The sequence below is a fragment of the Pristiophorus japonicus genome, chromosome 1 (assembly GCF_044704955.1).
Source record: "Pristiophorus japonicus isolate sPriJap1 chromosome 1, sPriJap1.hap1, whole genome shotgun sequence".
NCBI lineage: Eukaryota > Metazoa > Chordata > Chondrichthyes > Pristiophoridae > Pristiophorus > Pristiophorus japonicus.
In genome coordinates, this window is record NC_091977.1 from 530,961,085 (window position 1) to 530,980,450 (window position 19,366).

The 19,366-nt window shown below is 46.1% G+C and overlaps 1 protein-coding gene across 6 annotated transcripts in view; it reads right to left on the minus strand.

Annotated features, from left to right (window-relative positions):
• LOC139277917 (intermembrane lipid transfer protein VPS13B-like) overlaps positions 1 to 19,366 on the minus strand; it is a 1,209,249-nt gene that overhangs the window by 686,920 nt on the left and 502,963 nt on the right. The gene's annotated exons all lie outside the window — the stretch shown is intronic.

Sequence of the window (19,366 nt, forward strand, 5' to 3'; positions counted from 1 at the left end):
ACATTTTCTGTGGAGCTCGTTTGTCAATGCGAGATGTAAAAATCGGTATAAAACAAACACAAATGCAGCACCACCAAAAAGGGGCAACTGCAAGCGGGTGCTACCTTCTGCCATGTCTCCTCACTCTCAGAGCCTCTTGCCTCTGCTGCTTCTCTTCCAAATTTACGCAGAACTGGGATATGCCAATTGGGAAGGCCCTTATCATAAAAAATTACGACACAGGAGGTCATCAGGTCTATCGTGTCCGCACCGGTCAAAAAAGAGTTACCCAGCCTAATCCCACCTTCCAGCACTAGGTCCATAGCCCTGTAGGTTACAGCTCTAAGTACACATCCAAGTACCTTTTAAATGTGATGTAGGTTACTCCCTCTAGCACCCTTTCAGGCAGTGAGTTCCAGACCCCCACCACCCTCTGGGTGAAGAAATCTCCCCTATAATCCTTCTACCAACAACTTTAAATCTATGCCACCTGGTTATTGAACCTCTGCTGAGGGAAATAGGTCCACCTTATCCACTCTATCTAGACACCTCAGTCAATTAAATCTCCCCTCAGCCTCCTCTGATCCAAGGTAAACAACCCCAGCCTATCAAATCTTTCCTCAAAGCTAAAGTTTTCCAGTCCTAGCAACATCCTTGTAAATCTCCTCTGCACCCTCTCTAGTGCAATCACATCTTTCCTGCAATGTGATGACCAGAATTGCACTCAGTACTCAAGCTGTGGCTTAACTAATGTTGTATACAGTTCTAACTTAACCTCCTTGCTCTTGTATTCTATGCCTCGGCTAAAAAAGGAAAGCATTCCGTATGCCTTCCTAGCCACCTTATTCGGCCTGTCCTGCTACCTTTAAAGATCTGTGGACATGCACTCCAGGGTCCCTCTGTTCCTCCACACTACTCAGTATCCTCCTCTTTATTGTATATTCCCTTCTGGCTTAAGCCTTTCTGAATGCATGAGTGGAGTTCCAAAAAGATCTCGGTGCACTGACATTAACAGCACTTTGGTTAAGTACAGTGGAGGACTCAGTAAGCAAATTTAAACAGATATCGCAAAGAAAATCACACTCCAAACCAAAAATCTTACTTCAGGCAGTATTAAATTACTTTGGGCAGTGCCTTGCCTTGCCTAAATTATTGGGTGTAAATCTCCGCCCGTGCATTACTGGCATATTTTGAGCCGGAGAGGGTTTTGGCAGAATTATCTTGGAAGCAGCGCAATTGATAGAGGAAATTTGCACGCCTCGCTGTTTCGGCATACAATTGGCGTAAATCAGCTATTCATGAATTTCCTTGGATAATAATGATGCAGTTTACCGTATAGTTATGCCAAAAAGTTACAGCAAATCCCAGGCTATTGTCTTCACAAGATATTTCTCCTCAAGGTACTTACTTCCGTATCTAGTGTGTTTATAAGCCTCATGTGGTTCTGGAGTGAGGGGCTCACAAAGCTACTCATAACCAAGATAAGTCGCATCATAAAATTCAAGTCTTACATCTTGCAGAACACCCTGAAAAAACACATTCTTTAACAACTAAGTGTACTTGAGAGTTAGTTCCACAGCGACCAAGCTGTGAAGGAACAGCTCTTCATGCATTGTATATTAATGCTCCTCAGGTCAAGACCACTCACTTACAATTTGTAGCCAGCGTCTGGAGCTCTTGACCTTGAGTTATCAGATTGCTTACTCTCAAGATAAATTATAAACTAGTATTCAATCAGGTCATCAAATCCACTTACAATTAAATTAAACCTTTAATGCTTCATTCTAATCCCACCTCAAAGATCTTAGTTACAGTGTAACAAAAGGGGAGAATGGATAAATTCTGGATTATGCTCAGAAATTATGGGCCCAAGATTCGGACCGCGCCTCGAACAGCGCAGCCCCGACCTGGACGCCAGTTTTTCACGCCACAAAGCGCGCCTAAAAAAAAACTTACCAATTCTCCGGCTTCCTGCAGGTCCTCTGGAGCTGGGCGCAGCGCAGCACGAGCTGTGGGGGGCGGAGCCAGATCCCTGCGCTGAAATCAGTGCCAGGACCTCTGCACATGCGCGCTACAGAGGGCGCGCATATGCAGCAGCTCCAGGCGCCCAAAACTGTGTGGGAGGGGCCCGAATCACACAGCCCCTAGCCGACTGGCCCCTAGCCCAGCTCCTGCTTCCTCCCGACCGGGACCCCCCCCCCAGCTCCCGGACCAGACCCTAGCCCCGCACCCCCCTCCCGGACCGGACCCGACACCTCCCAGACCGGACCCGACCTCCGCTCCCAACCCACGACCCCCCCACCCCGACCTCCGCTCCCGATCCCCCCCACACCCCTCCTCCCTCACCCCCCACCCCCCTCCTCCCTCACCCCCCACACCCCTCCTCCCTCACCCCCCAACCCCCCTCCTCCCACACCCCCCTCCTCCCACCTCCCTCACCCCCCCACCCCGTCAGAAACACAGACACTGACAGACAGAGAGTGGGAGACACACACACAGACAGAGCGATAGAGACACTGACAGAGACACACGGGGGGGGGGGGGGGGGGGGGTGCCTCACAGCACGCTGTTGGAGGACTCCCGGTGCTTAGTCGGTAGGTAGAAAATGCTTTATTTGTTGATTTTTTTAAAAATTTATTTTTTATGAATTTTTTTGATTGATTTATTGGTTGATTGATGTATTTATGATTTATTATTGATGATGGCTCTTTATTTGTAAAACTGAAGTGTTTAATGTTTGTAAACTTCCCTTTAAACCACACCCCACCCCCCCGCCCTGCCATCCATTCCCTACACCTGATTTTCGAAGTGTAGACAAGGTTTTTCTGAGCGTACAAAAATCTACACTTACTCCATTCTTAGTTAGTTTGGAGTATGTTTTCACTGCCTAAACTTTCAAAACGGGCTTAAGTGGCCGGACACGCCCCCTTTTGAAAAAAAAATCTGTTCCAAACTGAAACTGTTCTAACTGACTAGAACTGGAGCAAACTAAATGCCGAGAATTGCAATTTCTAAGATACTCCATTCTAAACCCAGTTGCTCCAAAAAAAACAGGAGCAACTCAGGCCGAAACTTGGCCCCCATAAAACCAAAATTGTTACCTTAGTGGGTGGAAAATAGCTGCTTATATTGAGAACATGTTGACAATCATGGACTAAATACTAAGCTACTTGGTTTTATAAAAATAAATAGGTATTTGGTAACTTGAGCGTCGGAGGCAGCGGGACTTCGAGCGGGGAGTTCGAGGTGCGTGGAGGAGCGGCCTGTAAAGGCCTGTGAGCGTCGGAGGCAGCGGGACTTCAAGCGGGGAGTTTGGGGATGTCGGAGCGGCCTATAAAGGCCAGCTGGTGCAGCTGCAGCTGGAAGAGAAGGCAAAAAAGAAGTAGAAAGAAATCGAAAGGTGACGTCACAGCCAAGGGGGTAAGTGATTGGTAAGTAGTTTTTCTTTTTCTTTTCTTTAACAGTAAGTAACATTTAGCATTATTGTTGCCGAATTAAGTTTATCTAAGGGTTAAGTCATGGCAGGAGAGCTCGGACACGTGTTATGCTCCACCTGTACCATGTGGGAAGTCAGGGACGCTTCCAGTGTCGTGTGACTACGTGTGCGGGAAGTGCATCCGCCTGCAGCTCCTGACGGACCGCATTGCAGTACTGGAGCGGCGGTTGGATTCACTCTGGAACATCCACGATGCTGAAAATGACGTGAATAGCACGTTTAGTGAGTTGGTCTTACTGCAGGTAAACGGTACACAGCAAGATCGGGGATGGGTGACCAACAGGAAGAACAGTGCAAGGAAGGTAGTGCAGGGGTCCCCTGCGGTCATCCCCCTGCAAAACAGATACACCGCTTTGGGTACTGTTGGAGAGGGATGATTCATCAGGGGAGGGCAGCAGCAGCCAAGTTCATGGCACTGTGGGTGGCTCTGCTGCACAGGAGGGCAGGAAAAAGAGTAGGAGAGCTATAGTGATAGGGGATTCAATTGTGAGGGAAATAGATAGACGTTTCTGCGGCAGCAACCGAGATTCCAGGATGGTATGTTGCCTCCCTGGTGCAAGGGTCAAGGATGTCTCAGAGCGGGTGCGGGACATTCTGAAAAGGGAGGGTGAACAGCTAGTTGTCGAGGTGCATATAGGTACCAACGATATAGGTAAAAAAAGGGATGAGGTCCGACAAGACGAATTTAGGGAGCTAGGAGCTAAATTAAAAAGTAGGACCTCAAAAGAAGTAATCTCAGGATTGCTACCAGTGCCACATGCTAGTCAGAGTAGGAATCACAGGATAGCTCAGATGAATACGTGGCTTGATGAGTGATGCAAAAGGGAGGGATTCAAATTCTTGGGACATTGGAACCGGTTCTGGGGGAGGTGGGACCAGTACAAACCGGACGGTCTGCACCTGGGCAGGATCGGAACCAATGTCCGAGGGGGAGTGTTTGCTCGTGCTGTTGGGGAGGAGTTAAACTAATATGGCAGAGGGATGGGAACCTATGCAGGGAGACAGAGGGAAGTAGAATGGGGACAGAAGCAAAAGATAGAAAGAAGAAAAGTAAAAGTGGAGGGCAGAGAAACCCAAGGCAAAAATCAAAAAGGGCCACATTACAGAAAAATTTTAAGGGAGCAAATTGTGTTCGAAAGACAAGCCTGAAGGCTCTGTGCCACAATGCGAGGAGTATTCGGAATAAGGTGGACGAATTAACTGTGCAGATAGCAGTTAACGGGTATGATGTAATTGGCATCACAGAGACATGGCTCCAGGGTGATCAAGGCTGGGAACTCAACATCCAGGGGTATTCAACATTTAGGAAGGATAGACAGAAAGGAAAAGGAGGCTGGGTGGCATTGCTGGTTAAAGAGGAAATTAATGCAATAGTAAGAATGGACATTAGCTTGGATGATGTGGAATCGGTATGGGTGGAGCGACGGAATACCAAATGACAGAAAATGCTAGTGGGGGTTGTGCACAGACCACCAAACAGTAGTAGTGAGATTGGAGACAGCATCAAACAAGAAATTAGGGATGCATGCAATAAAGGTACAGCAGTTATCATGGGTGACTTTAATTTACATATTGATTGGGCTAACCAAACTGGTAGCAATGTGGTGGAGGAGGATTTCCTGGAGTGTATTAGGGATGGTTTTCCAGACCAATATGTCGAGGAACCAACTAGGGAGCTGGCCATCCGAGACTGGGTGATGTGTAATGAGAAAGCACGAATTAGCAATCTTGTTGTGCGAGGCCCCTTGAGGAGGAGTGACCATAACATGGTAGAATTCTTTATTAAGATGGAAAGTGACACAGTTAATTCAAAAACTAAGGTCCTGAACTTAAGGAAAGGTAACTTAGATGGTTTGAGGCGTGAGTTTGAGGAATAGACTGGCAAATAATACTTAAAGGGTTGACGGTGGATAGGCAATGGCAAACATTTAAAGATCACATGGATGAAATTCAGCAATTGTACATCCCTGTCTGAAGTAAAAATAAAACGGGGAAGGTGGTTCAACCATGGCTAACAAGGGAAATTAAGGATAGTGTTAAATCGAAGGAAGAGGCATATAAATTGGCCAGAAAAAGCAGCAAACCTGAGGACTGGGAGAAATTTAAAATCTGTTGTATCTAACTTTTCCCGTGAAAAGTCATTGACCTGAAATGTTAACTCTGTTACTCTCTCCACAGATGCTACCTGACCTACTGAGCATTTCATAAGAACACAAGAAATAGGACCAAGTGTAGGCCATTTTTCCTCTCGAACCTGCTCCACCATTCAATAAGATCATGGCTGATTTGACCTGGCCTCAACTCCACTTCTCCGCCCGCTCCCCATAACCCTCAAGTCCCTTATCATTCAAAAATCTGTCTATCTCCACCCTAAATATATTCAATGACCCAGATGCCACAGCTCCCTGAGGTAGAGAATTCCAAAGATTCACGACCCTCAGAAGAAATTCCTCCTCATTTCTGTCTTAAATGGGCGACCCCTAATTCTGAAACTATGCCACCTAGTTCTAAATTCCCCCATGAGAGGAAACATCCTCTCTGCATCTACCCTGACAAGCCCCCTCAGACTCTTGTACGTTTCAATCAGAGCACCTCTCATTCTTCTAAACTCCAATGAGTATAGGCCCCAACCTGCTCAATCTTTCTTCATCTGACAACCCTTTCATCTCAGGAATCAACCTCGTGATCCTTCTCTGAACTGCCTCCAATGCAAGTATCTCCTTCCTAAAATAAAGAGACTAAAACTGTTCGCAGTACTCAGGTGTGGTCTTACCAACGCCCTGTACAGTTGGAGCAGGACTTCCCTACTTTTATGCTCTATCTCCCTTGCAATAAAGGCCAACATTCCATTTGCCTTCCTGATTACTTGCTGTACCTTCATGCTAACCTTTTGCGTTTCATGTACAATAACCCCCAGAACCCTCTATACTACAGCATTTTTGTAATCGCTCCCCATTTAAATAATAATTAGCTTTTTTTATTTTTCCTACTAATGTGGATAACCTCACATTTTCCCACATTGCACGCCATCTGCTAAATTTTTGCCTACTCATCGAGTCTATCTATATCTCTTTGCAGATTCTTTGCGACCTCCTCACAACTTGCTTTCCCACTTATCTTTGTATCATCAGCAAATTTGGCTGTTACACTCGATCCCTTCATCCAAATCATTATTAGAAATTGTAAATAGTTGAGGCCCCAGCACTGATCCCTGTGGCACCCCACTAGTTAGTTTGCCAACCTGAAAATGACCCATTTATCCCGACTGTGTTTTCTGTTAGTTAGCCAATCCTCTATCCACGCTAATATACTACCCCCAACCTCTTGAGCTCGAATCTTGTGCAGTAATCTTTTGAGTTGCATCTTACTGAATGCTTTCTGAAAATCCAAATACATGACATCAACTGGTTCCCCTTTATCCACCTTGCACGTTACAACTACAAAGAACTCCAGAAAATTTGTCAAACATAATTGCCATTTCATAAAACTATGCTGACTCTGCTTGACTGCATTATGATTTTCTGAATGTTCTGCTACTCATTATCATGATCATAGGCGGTTCCTCGAAACGAGGATGACTTGCTCCCATACCAAAAATGGACAAGTTCACAGGTGTTTCGAATGAAGGACCCAAACTACATCCTCAAGGGTGGAAGTTGCCTGTGCGTGAACTTTATTGCACACCAGCCACCACATGGACTTGACAGAGCTAGGTCTTGGTCCAGTGGCAAGGATTACCCAAGACAACTGGAGCCCAGTTCTGTTGCACGGACCTAGTGCACACACAACGCAGTGTGAGCTGGCCTGTGCTGCCCCTGGGCCCCTGGCCCCGAACTCATGCCTCCCCTGGGCCCCGATCACATCCCGCTACATTCTCTCGCCGCTCCTTCGTCCCGACCTCGCTGCTCCTCTTGTATTTACCCACGCTCCAATCACCAACCTGGACCTTGATGACGTCACTCTTCGCTGCCGTCGCCCTCCTGCACCAGCTCGCGATGTTCTCTGAAGTGGCATGCCGCCACGCTGCCCATGGCCTCCGCTCTTTTAATTGCACCGACCTGCTGCTGGTGTTGTCACGCAGGTCGGGGCCTCCACACTGCTACTACTACTACTTCCTTAATGATGGACTCCAGCATTTTCCCAAATACAGATGTTAGGCTAACTGGTCTATAGTTTCCTGCTTTCTGTCTCCCTCGTTTATTAAATCGGGTTTTCCAGTCCACTGGGACCTCTCCAGAATTCAGGGAATTTTGGTTGATCACAACCAATGCATTCACTATCTCTGCAACCACCTCTCTTAAGAACCTAGGATTCAGGCCATCAAGTCCAAGGGACTTGTCCACCTTTATTATTTAAATGGAGAAAGATTGCAAAGTGCTCCAAAACAATGGGACTTGGGGATACTTGTGCATGAAAAACAAAAGGATAGTATGCAGGTACAGCAAGTGATCAGGAAGGCCAGTGGAATCTTGGCCTTTATTGCAAAGGGGATGGAGTATAAAAGCAGGGAAGTCTTGCTACAGCTATACAAGGTATTGGTGAGGCCACACCTGGAACACTGCATGCAGTTTTGGTTTCCATATTTACGAAGGGATATATTTGCTTTGGAGGCAGTTCAAAGGTGGTTCACTAGGTTGATTCCGGAGATGAGGGGGTTGACTAATGAGGAAAGGTTGAGTAGGTTGGGCCTCTACGCATTGGAATTCAGAAAAATGAGTGATGATCTTATCGAAACGTATAAGATTATGAGGGGGCTTGACAAGGTGGATGCAGAGAGGATGTTTCCACTGATGGGGGAGACTAGAACTTGAGTTAGAATAACTTAGAATAATAGGGCCACCCATTTAAAACTGAGATGAGGAGAAATGTCTTCTCTGAGGGTTGTAAATCTGTGGAATTCGCTGCCTCAGAAAGCTGTGGAAGCTGGGACATTGAATAAATTTAAGACAGAAATATACAATTTCTTAAACGATAAGACGATAAGGGGATAAGGGGTTATGGGGAGCGGGCGGGGAAGTGGACCCGAGTCCATGATCAGATCTGCCATGATCTTATTAAATGGCGGAGCAGGCTCGAGGGCAGTGTGGCCTACTCCTGCTCCTATTTCTTCTGTTCTGATGTTTAGTTCCATTAGTTTGTCTGGTACTTTATCTCTAATGCTAGTGACTGTTTTAAGTTCCGTCCCCCTCCAATCACTCCTTGATTATCAATTATTGGTATATTTTTAGTGTCCTCCACCGTGAAGACCGATATAAAATATTTGTTTAAAGTCTCTGCCATTTTCCTGTTTCCCATTATTAATTCTTCAGTCTTATCCTCCAAGGGACCAACGTTTACTTTAGCTACTTGCTTCCTTTTTGTATAACCTGTAGAAGCATTTTGTTTTTTATAAATGCAAGTTGTTGTTGTTGTTAATTCACACATGCTGCTTACAAGGGTTCTAAATGTTAGACGGTTGCAAATATTACACCCTGTTCAAAAAAGGGGTGAGTGAGAAACCAGGTAATTACAGGCCAGTCAGCTTAAAGTTAGTGATGGAGAAACCTTGAAACACAATAATTCGGTGCGAAATTAATGGTCACTTACAAAAACACTGGTAATCAAAGACAGCCTGCATGGATTTGTTAAAAATAAATCGTGATTAACTTGATTGAGCTCTTTGACAAAATGACGCAGAGGATAGATGAGGGTAATGCAGTTGATGGTGGGAATATGGACTTTCAAAAGGCATTTGATAAAGTACAAAATAATGGGCCAGAATTTGCTGTCACAATAACGGTGATGCTAATATTGTTCGCCATTAATTATGCACAAACTTCAGACAAGGAGCAGATGTGCGGTTAAACGCGGCTATCCGACAAGTGTCGTCTGCAGTTACCTTCGTGAAAACAGCATCTTGCTGTCTGCCTCACCATTGAAATGCATTGAATTGCTTGAAGTTGCTTTATTTGCACAAACTAAACTCTCCACAGGAGATTTAGGGCAAGAATTTACGGTTTGAGTGATTTTGCCCGTTTTCGGGCGATAATCGAGGCGAAAAAATGTTTTTACCGCTGGGTTACCGTTACTGCCAGAGCTCACAAAATTAGGCAAATACAAACATAGAAACATAGAAAATAGGTGCAGGAGTAGGCCATTCGGCCCTTCGAGCCTGCACCGCCATTCAATGAGTTCATGGCTGAACATGCAACCTCAGTACCCCATTCCTGCTTTCTCGCCACACACCTTGATCCACCTCGTAATAAGGACGACATCTAACTCCTTTTTGAATATATTGAGTGAATTGGCCTCAACAACTTTCTGTGGTAGAGAATTCCACAGGTTCACCACTCTCTGGGTGAAGAAGTTTCTCCTCATCTCGGTCCAAAATGGCTTACCCCTTATCCTTAAGACTGTGATCCCTGGTTCTGGACTTCCCCAACATTGGGAACATTCTACCTGCATCTAACCTGTCTCAACCTGTCAGAATTTTAAATGTTTCTACGAGATCCCCTCTCATTCTTCTGAACTCCAGTGAATACAAGCCCAGTTGATCCAGTCTTTCTTGATATGTCAGTCCCGCCATCCCGGGAATCAGTCTGGTGAACCTTCGCTGCACTCCCTCAATAGCAAGAATGTCCTTCCTCAAGTTAGGAGACCAAAACTGTACACAATACTCCAGGTGTGGCCTCACCAAGGCCCTGTACAACTGTAGCAACACCTCCCTGCCCCTGTACTCAAATCTCCTCGCTATGAAGGCCAACATGTCATTTGTTTTCTTAACCGCCTGCTGTACCTGCATGCCAACCTTCAATGACTGATGTACCATGACACCCAGGTCTCGTTGCACCTCCCCTTTTCTAATCTGTCACCATTCAGATAATAGTCTGTCTCTCTGTTTTTACCACCAAAGTGGATAACCTCACATTTATCCACATTATACTTCATCTGCCATGCATTTGCCCACTCACCTAACCTATCCAAGTCACTCTGCAGCCTCATACCATCCTCCTCGCAGCTCACACTGCCACCCAACTTAGTGTCATCCGCAAATTTGGAGATACTACATTTAATCTCGTCTAAATCATTCATGTACAGTGTAAACAGCTGGAGCCCCAGCACAGAACCTTGCGGTACCCCACTAGTCACTGCCTGCCATTCTGAAAAGTACCCATTTACTCCTACTCTTTGCTTCCTGTCTGACAACCAGTTCTCAATCCACGTCAGCACACTACCCCCAATCCCATGTGCTTTAACTTTGCACATTAATCTCTTGTTTGGGACCTTGTCAAAAGCCTTCTGAAAGTCCAAATATACCACATCAACTGGTTCTCCCTTGTCCACTCTACTGGAAACATCCTCAAAAAATTCCAGAAGATTTGTCAAGCATGATTTCCCTTTCACAAATCCATGCTGACTTGGACCTATCATGTCACCTCTTTCCAAATGCGCTGCGATGACATCCTTAATAATTGATTCCATCATTTTACCCACTACTGATGTCAGGCTGACCGGTCTATAATTCCCTGTTTTCTCTCTCCCTCCTTTTTTAAAAAGTGAGGTTACATTGGCTACCCTCCACTCCACAGGAACTGATCCAAAGTCTATGGAATGTTGGAAAATGACTGTCAATCTATCCGCTATTTCCAAGGCCACCTCATTAAGTACTCTGGAATGCAGTCCATCAGGCCCTGGGGATTTATCAGCCTTCAATCCCATCAATTTCCCCAAAACAATTTCCCGACTAATAAGGATATCCCTCAGTTCCTCCTTCTTACTCGACCCTTTGACCCCTTTTATATCCAGAAGGTTGCTTGTGTCTTCCTTAGTGAATACCGAACCAAAGTACTTGTTTTAAAACCGAGTTGAGAAGGAATTTCTTCTCCCAGAGGGTTGTGAATCTGTGGAATTCTCTGCCCAAGGAAGCAGTTGAGGCTAGCTCATTGAATATATTCAAATCAGAGATAGATAGATTTTTAACCAATCAGGGAATTAAGGGTTATGGGGAGCGGGTGGGTAAGTGGAGCTGAGTCCACGGCCAGATCAGCCGTGATCTTGTTGGGTGGCGGAGCAGGCTCGAGGGGCTAGATGGCCTACTCCTGTTCCTAATTCTTCTATTCTTATGTTCTTATTAATGTTGGGGAAGTCCAGAACCAGAGGTCACAGTCTAAGGATAAGGGATAAGCCATTTAGGACCGAGATGAGGAGAAACTTCTTCACCCAAACAGTGGTGAACCTGTGGAATTCTCTACCACAGAAAGTTGTTGAAGCCAATTCACTAAATATATTCAAAAAGGAGTAAGATGTAGTCCTTGCTATTAGGGGGATCAAGGGATATGGTGAGAAAGCAGGAATGGGGTACTGAAGTTGCATGTTCAGCCATGAACTCATTGAATGGCAGTGCAGGCTCGAAGAGCCGATTGGCCTACTGCTGCACCTATTTTCTATGTTTCTATGTTTCAATTGGTCTGCCATTTCTTTGTTCCCCATTATGACTTCCCCTGATTCTGACTGCAGGGGACCTACGTTTGTCTTTACTAACCTTTTTCTCTTTACATATCTATAGAAACTTTTGCAATCCGTCTTAATGTTCCCTGCAAGCTTCTTCTCGTACTCCATTTTCCCTGCCCTAATCAAACCCTTTGTCCTCCTCTGCTGAGTTCTAAATTTCTCCCAGTCTCCGGGTTCGCTGCTATTTCTGGCCAATTTGTATGCCACTTCCTTGGCTTTAATACTATTCCTGATTTCCCTTGATAGCCACGGTTGAGCCACCTTCCCTTTTTTATTTTTACGCCAGACAGGGATGTACAATTGTTGTAGTTCATCCATGCGGTCTCTAAATGTCTGCCATTGCCCATCCACTGTCAACCCCTGAAGTATCCTTCGCCAATCTATCCTAGCCAATTCACGCCTCATACCTTCAAAGTTACCCTTCTTTAAGTTCTGGACCATGGTCTCTGAATTAACTGTTTCATTCTCCATCCTAATGTAGAATTCCACCATATTATGGTCACTCTTCCCCAAGGGGCCTCGCACAACGAGATTGCTAATTAATCCTCTCTCATTACACAACATCCAGTCTAAGATGGCCTCCCCCCTAGTTGGTTCCTCAACATATTGGTAGAAAACTATCCCTTATGCACTCCAGGAAATCCTCCTCCACCATATTGTTTCCAGTTAGGTTGGCCAATCTATATGCATATTAAAGTCACCCATGATAATTGCTGCACCTTTATTTCATGCACCCCTAATTTCCTGTTTGATGCCCTCCCCAACATCGCTACTACTGTTTGGAGGTCTGTACACAAGTCCCACTAGCGTTTTCTGCCCCTTGGTATTCCGCAGCTCTACCCATGCCGAATCCACATCATCCAAGCTAATGTCTTTCCTTGCAATTACATTAATTTCCTCTTTAACCAGCAACGCCACCCCGCCTCCTTTTCCTTTCTGTCTATCCTTCCTAAATGTTGCATACCCTTGGATGTTGAGTTCCCAGCCCTGATCATCCTGGATCCATGTCTCCGTAATCCCAATCACATCATATCCGTTAACATCTATTTGCACATTTAATTCATCCACCTTATTACGGATACTCCTTGCATTAAGACACAAAGCCTTCAGGCTTGTTTTTTTTTTAACACCCTTTATCCTTTTAGAATTATGATGTCGTGCGGCCCTTTTTGTTTCTTGCCTTTGTTTACTCGGCCTTCCACTATTGCTTTTTACCTTTCTACCATCTGTTTCTAACTCCATATTACTTCGCCCTATCTCGCTGCATAGTTCCCATCCCCCTGCCATATTAGTTTAAACACTCCCGAACTGCATTAGCAAATGTTACCCCATGGACATCAGTTCCAGTCCTGCCCAAGTGCAGACCGTCCCTTTTGTATAGGTCCCACTTCCCCCAGAACTGGTTCCAATGTCCCAGGAATTTGAATCCCTCCCTCTTGCACCACTGCTCAAGCCACGTATTTATTCTAACTATCCTGCTCCCTCTACTCTGATTAGCATGTGGCACTGGTAGCAATCCAGTGATTACTACCTTTGAGGTCCTACTTTTCAAATTTAACTCCTAGCTCCCTAAATTCAGCTTATAGGACCTCTTCCCGCATCTTACCGATATCGTTGGTACCTACATGTACCACGACAACTGGCTGTTCACCCTCCCTCTCCAGAATGCTCTGCAGCCGCTCCGAGACATCCTTGACCCTTGCACCAGGGAGGCAACATACCATCCTGGAGTCTCGGTTGCGGCCGCAGAAACTCCTATCTATTCCTCTTACAATAGAGTCCCCTATCACTATAGCTCTCCCACTCTTTTTCCCACCCTTCTGTGCAGCAGAGCCAGCCACGGTGCGGTGAACTTGGCTGCTGCTGCCCTCCCCTGATGAGTCATCCTCCTCAACAGTACCGAAAGCGGTGTATCTGTTTTGCAGGGGGATGACCGTAGGGGACCCCTGCACTACCTTTCTTGCACTGCTCTTCCTGCTGGTCTTCCATTCCCTAGCTAGCTGTGGACCCTTCACCTGCGGCAAGACCAACTCGCTACACGTGCTACTCATGTCATTCTCAGCATCGTGGATGCTCCAGAGTAAATCCACCCTCAGATCAAGATAGTTAGCAATAGCGATAAATCCGGCATTGCACAACTCAATTTGTGCGCTGGAGCCAAAGTTGCAAGCAAATAATTTTTTTTTTTAATAAATCGGACCTTCTGCGCATGTGCAACTTGGGTTTTTTTTGCATTTTTTTTTCTTCTGCGCTTCTGGTCAGCTGTCAGGGAGCGCCCACGCATGCGCGGTACATGCATTTTTAGATTTGCTTCACCATGGCAGGAGATGGGAGCAGGTAGACAGCCAGCAAGTTCAGCAGTGAGGCAACAAGGCCCTTGTCACTGCTGTTGAAAGGAGATGGACAGAAAAACAGGAAGGGTGCAAATAAATCCCTCCCAGCGGTTTATTATAAATCTGACAAACTATTGGTTCTCATGCTGTTGGTATCATCATCACAGACAGTCCCACGAAATGAGGATGACTTACTTCCACGCCAAAAAAGGATGAGTACACAGGTGTTTCAACGAAGGACTTAATATTCCAGGTCCTGAATTACATGCTGAAGGGTGGAAGATGCCTGTGCGTGGATTTTTTTAATGTGTGGTGTCCATTGTACACCAGCCACGACACGGGCTTGACAGAGCTTGGTCTTGGTCCGGTAGCAAGGGTTATCCAAGACGACTGGAGACCTGCTCTGCTGCACGGACCTCGTGCGCACACATATTGCAGTGTGGGCTGGCCCGGAATACCCCTGGGCCCCGAACTCACGCCTCTCCTGGGCCCTGATCACATCCCTCCAGTCTCTCGCTGTATCTGCCCATGCTCCTATCACCGACCTGGACCTTGATGATGTCACTCTTCGCTGCCGTCGCCCTCCTGCACCAGCTTGCGCTGCTCACTGAAGTGGCCTCCAAGCTGCTCCCGGGGCCTCCACACTGCTCCCGGGCCGCCTTTAGCTGCTCCTTTTATGCTCAGACCTGCCGCTGGTGTTCTCACGCAGGTCGGGGCCTCCACGCTGCTCCCGAGGCTGCCGCACCTCCTCTCCTTCGTGTTGCACCTAATTTTCCATGAATAATCTTCATACATTATTAAGATTTCTTTCTGCAATCTTAAAAGATGTTTCGGCACTTCGATGTCTTCCTCATGAACCACGTGCAACTTCCAGGGCCATTAAACAGAGGACTGTATTAAATGCACACAGTATCGTATAAGTGCTTTGGTGGCTATCTGTGTGTGCCACAAGAGCAGATGGGCCCTGAGAACCATTCCCATTGTCATCTTTGCAGGGAAAGATGTCCCACAGCCGCCGGGAGCAGCAGCAGAGAGGCGGCAGTCCACCCCGAAGCAAGCCTCTGACAGACATCGATGCCTCAAGGAGGGCAACTGCCCATGGGTGTGCTGCTCCCCTGCACACGTCCCGGGCTAGGTTAGGGCAATGTTATGTAGTGTCTGTGGGCTAGGGTTGGGGCAATGTCATGCAGTGCCTTTGGACTAGGGTTCAGGCAATGTCCTGCAGTGTTTCTGGACTATATATAAAGGAGTAGCAACGGTCCTTCAACTGAGCCTGTGCTACGTGACCTTACTCATGTCACCCTGCCCCCTCCCCTGCTGCTAACCACTCATCTGTTGTTTTCTATTTCCAGATGAGTCGTCGCATGTGCCAAATCCTTCAATGGAAGCCTCCGCCTCAGGCCATCATGTGGGAGGCAGGAGGAGGACACTTCTTTTTCCTCCAGAAGCTCCTGAATAATGGGCATTTTCTGCCATGATGCGGTGAGTATGGTTGCAGACGATCTGTACATTCATGGCGTGGAATCCCTTTTGGTTTCGGTAAATTGCTGGATTGAGTAAAGGTGCTCGCAGGGCAATGTGCGGACAGTCAATGGCACCCTGAACCTTGGGGAAGCCAGCTATTTGTCCAAAACCTACAGTCCTCTAATTCTGTGCCTCCTTGGTCATTGGAAAATTTATGAAGTCCATCCTGCGTGCGTACAGTGCAGTAGTCACCTGGCGAATGCTGCAATGTGTAGAGATGGAGCATATGTCCCCCGCTGATGCCTGAAAGGAGCCGGAGGCATAGAAGGCAAGTGCCGCAGTCACCTTCACCTTGACGAGCAGTGCAGCCCTGTTACCGCTAGAAAGCTGGAGGTCTGCCTTTATGAGCTGGCATATCTCTGTAACCACCTCTTTTCGGAAACGCAACCTTCTAATGCACTGTGCCTCAGAGAGCTGCAGGTATGAGCGGTGTTCCCTGTAAACTCGTGGGGGGTAAGGCCTCCTCCCCATACGTCTGCGATCTCTTCGATTACGCTCAAAATGCTCATCAATAAGCCTTCTTTCAGCTAGACGCTGTATAAATACAGTAGCCAGGAATAAGGCTGAGATAGCATAGCCCCTATTTTTTTTTTTTTTTAAATGTCCTTAAATATCCTTTAAAATGAACTATAAACTCACATAAAACTTTAGTGTGTAAAACGCAGCCTTCTTCTCCAAATCCTTTTATGCACTGAACTTGTGCTCTGTTTTCAAGAGGGTGCTGTTAGCGCTGGGTGCGCCCTGGGATCGACTGATTTCTTTCTGACGGGTTCCCTGGCGGATGGCAAATCATGCGATATCGACGAATTTTCCGCCCAGGGCGATAGCGCAGCGATGCACGCCGATTGACGTCATCCAAACGGTAAAAACATCGGACGGGAACTAAGTTTTAGCGCCGCCGCAAAACCACTGCTGAAATTTCCGCCCAGGCGCAAAATGTTGTGCGACTCATTTCGCGCCAAAAAAAAAATTTTTGCGCTTCACCCAGGCGAAAAACAGGTTGCAAACATGTCGAAAATCTAGCCCTAAGTCTTGTCATTTTTAAGTCTAAGTACCCGGTTTACAACATGATAAGTGCTAATTACTGCCAATCAACCTCGCTGGCACTGAATATGAAGTATTGAGGGAGTGCAGCGAAGGTTCACCAGACTGATTCCTGGGATGGCAGGACTGACATATGAAGAAAGACTGGATCGACTAGGCTTATATTCAATGGAATTTAGAAGTATGAGAGGAGATCTCACAGAAACATATAAAATTCTGACGGGATTGGACAGGTTAGATGCAGGAAGAATGTTCCTGATGTTAGGGAAGTCCAGAACCAGGGGTCGAAGGATAAGGGGCAAGCCATTTAGGACCGAGATGAGGAGAAACTTCTTCACTCAGAATTGTGAACCTGTGGAATTCTCTACCACAGAAAGTTGTTGAAGCCAGCTCATTTGATATATTCAAAAGGGAGTTAGATTTGGTCCTTATGGCTAAAGGGGTATGAAGAGAAAGCAGGAATTGGGTACATGATCAGCCATGATCATATTGAATGGTGGTGCAGGTTCGAAGGGCCAAATGGCCTACTCCTGCATCGATTTTCTATGTTTCTATTACGTGTGGAATCTCATTCATACAGGTGGGATATTTATTGTTGTTGGGAGATTTTAAAAATATAAAATTTTAAATTTTAATTAAAAAATGTCTCTTTTCTCTCTCATAATTCAATCTTTCTTTCTCTCTTTTTACTTCTCTTTCTGTACATGATTTGAGATTGAATTCACCCATTCTAACTTACACTTCCTTCTCACAATTTACACTGTTTATTTCATAATCTTTCAATTTAATTGATTAACAAGATAAAGTTACTTGTCTTGTTCACTCCGGACCGAGATGCCCCGTTTCTCTCACTGCACTGTTGTCAGCTCACAATTTCAGCAACATATTGGGCAAAAATGTTTTGAGCTGAAGGATGCAGGGGTTGTTTAATGCCCTGCGACAGCAAAATCTGGGTCAATAGACTTCAAGAGCATGGGATTAAAGGGGCAGCATGATACAGAATTGGCGAACAGACTGTTTTCACTAGCAGAAGGGTCAGCAACAAGAGGACACACATTTAAGGTAATTGGCAAAAGAGCCAGAGGTGAGAAGGGGAGAATTAAAAAAAAATGATGATCTGGGATGCACTACCTGAAAGGCAGCAGAAGCAGATTCAGTAGTAACTCTCAAAAAGGAATTGGATAAATACTTGGAGAACGTTATAGGGCTACGAGGCAGAGCAGGGGAGTGGGACATATTGGCTAGTTCTTTCAAAGAGCCGGTACAGGTTCAATGCTGTATTGTAAGATCACACCTGATCAGCTCCGTTGGGCAGGCCACATAGTCCACATGCCCGACACGCGACTCCCAAACCAAGCGCTCTACTCGGAACTCCGACACGGCAAACGAGCCAAAGGTGGGGAGAGGAAACATTACAAGGACACCCTCAAAGCCTCCCTGATAAAGTGCAACAACCCCACCGACACCTGGGAGTCCCTGGCCAAAGACCGCCCCACGTGGAGGACGTGCATCCAGGAGGGGACTGAGCACCTCGAGTCTCATCGTCGAGAGCATGCAGAAATTAAGCGCAGGCAGCGGAAAGAGCGTGCGGCAAACCTGTCTCACCCTCCCTTTCCCTCAGCGACTATCTGACCCACCTGTGACAGGGACTGTGGCTCTCGTATTGGACTGTTCAGCCACCTCAGGACTCATTTTAAGAGTGGAAGCAAGTCTTCTTCAATTCCGAGGGACTGCCTATGATGATGATGATGTAAGATTCTATGATTCTATGAAGAGCATTGTGCCTAAATATGCACAATGTATTACTCTGCTGCTAAGATAAAACTGTGTTCATACAAGACAACAAACAACATTTGGTTGATAAATCAACTCAGGAACCTTTCATTCAGAGTTAAACTGCTTTCCAGACTGCAAGTCACAATCCTGGCTATCCTAGCTTCAGTATTTTCTATTCCTGGAGAGCCTCACTGTACATTCCATGTGGCCGGCTTTGCGTCATTACACTTTTTCTCTTACTGTAATCTGAGCATGACAGGAAGGAAATGCACATGAGACATCTCTGGTAAAAATCTGACAGAAAAACAAACTGACAAGGTGACGTACTTTCAACACAGAAATATTGCCAGTCACGCAATCCAATACGGTTGTTGTTCTCAGCATGCCAGGTTAATGAAGCAACCTGGATGATGCCAACTATACTGCTCTCAGAACTGTTGAGAATGTAATCCAGGGATAAATTTTACAAAGCTTCGAGTACGACAATTTATAACTGAAATGCGATGAGGAGGTCCACTTGTGAAAGACAGATCAAATGACCAGTTGGGCAGTAAGCTTTTCTCAATTTTGCTCCAAATACCTACATCTCTAACACGTATCCCACCGTGGCCACACTTGCATTCCCACACCAGATCTCCTCTCGCCTATTGACAACCGATTTAACAATAATTGTGTGCTGTGGACCCTCGGACACAATGAGACTGCCTACATTCATTTCACGTAA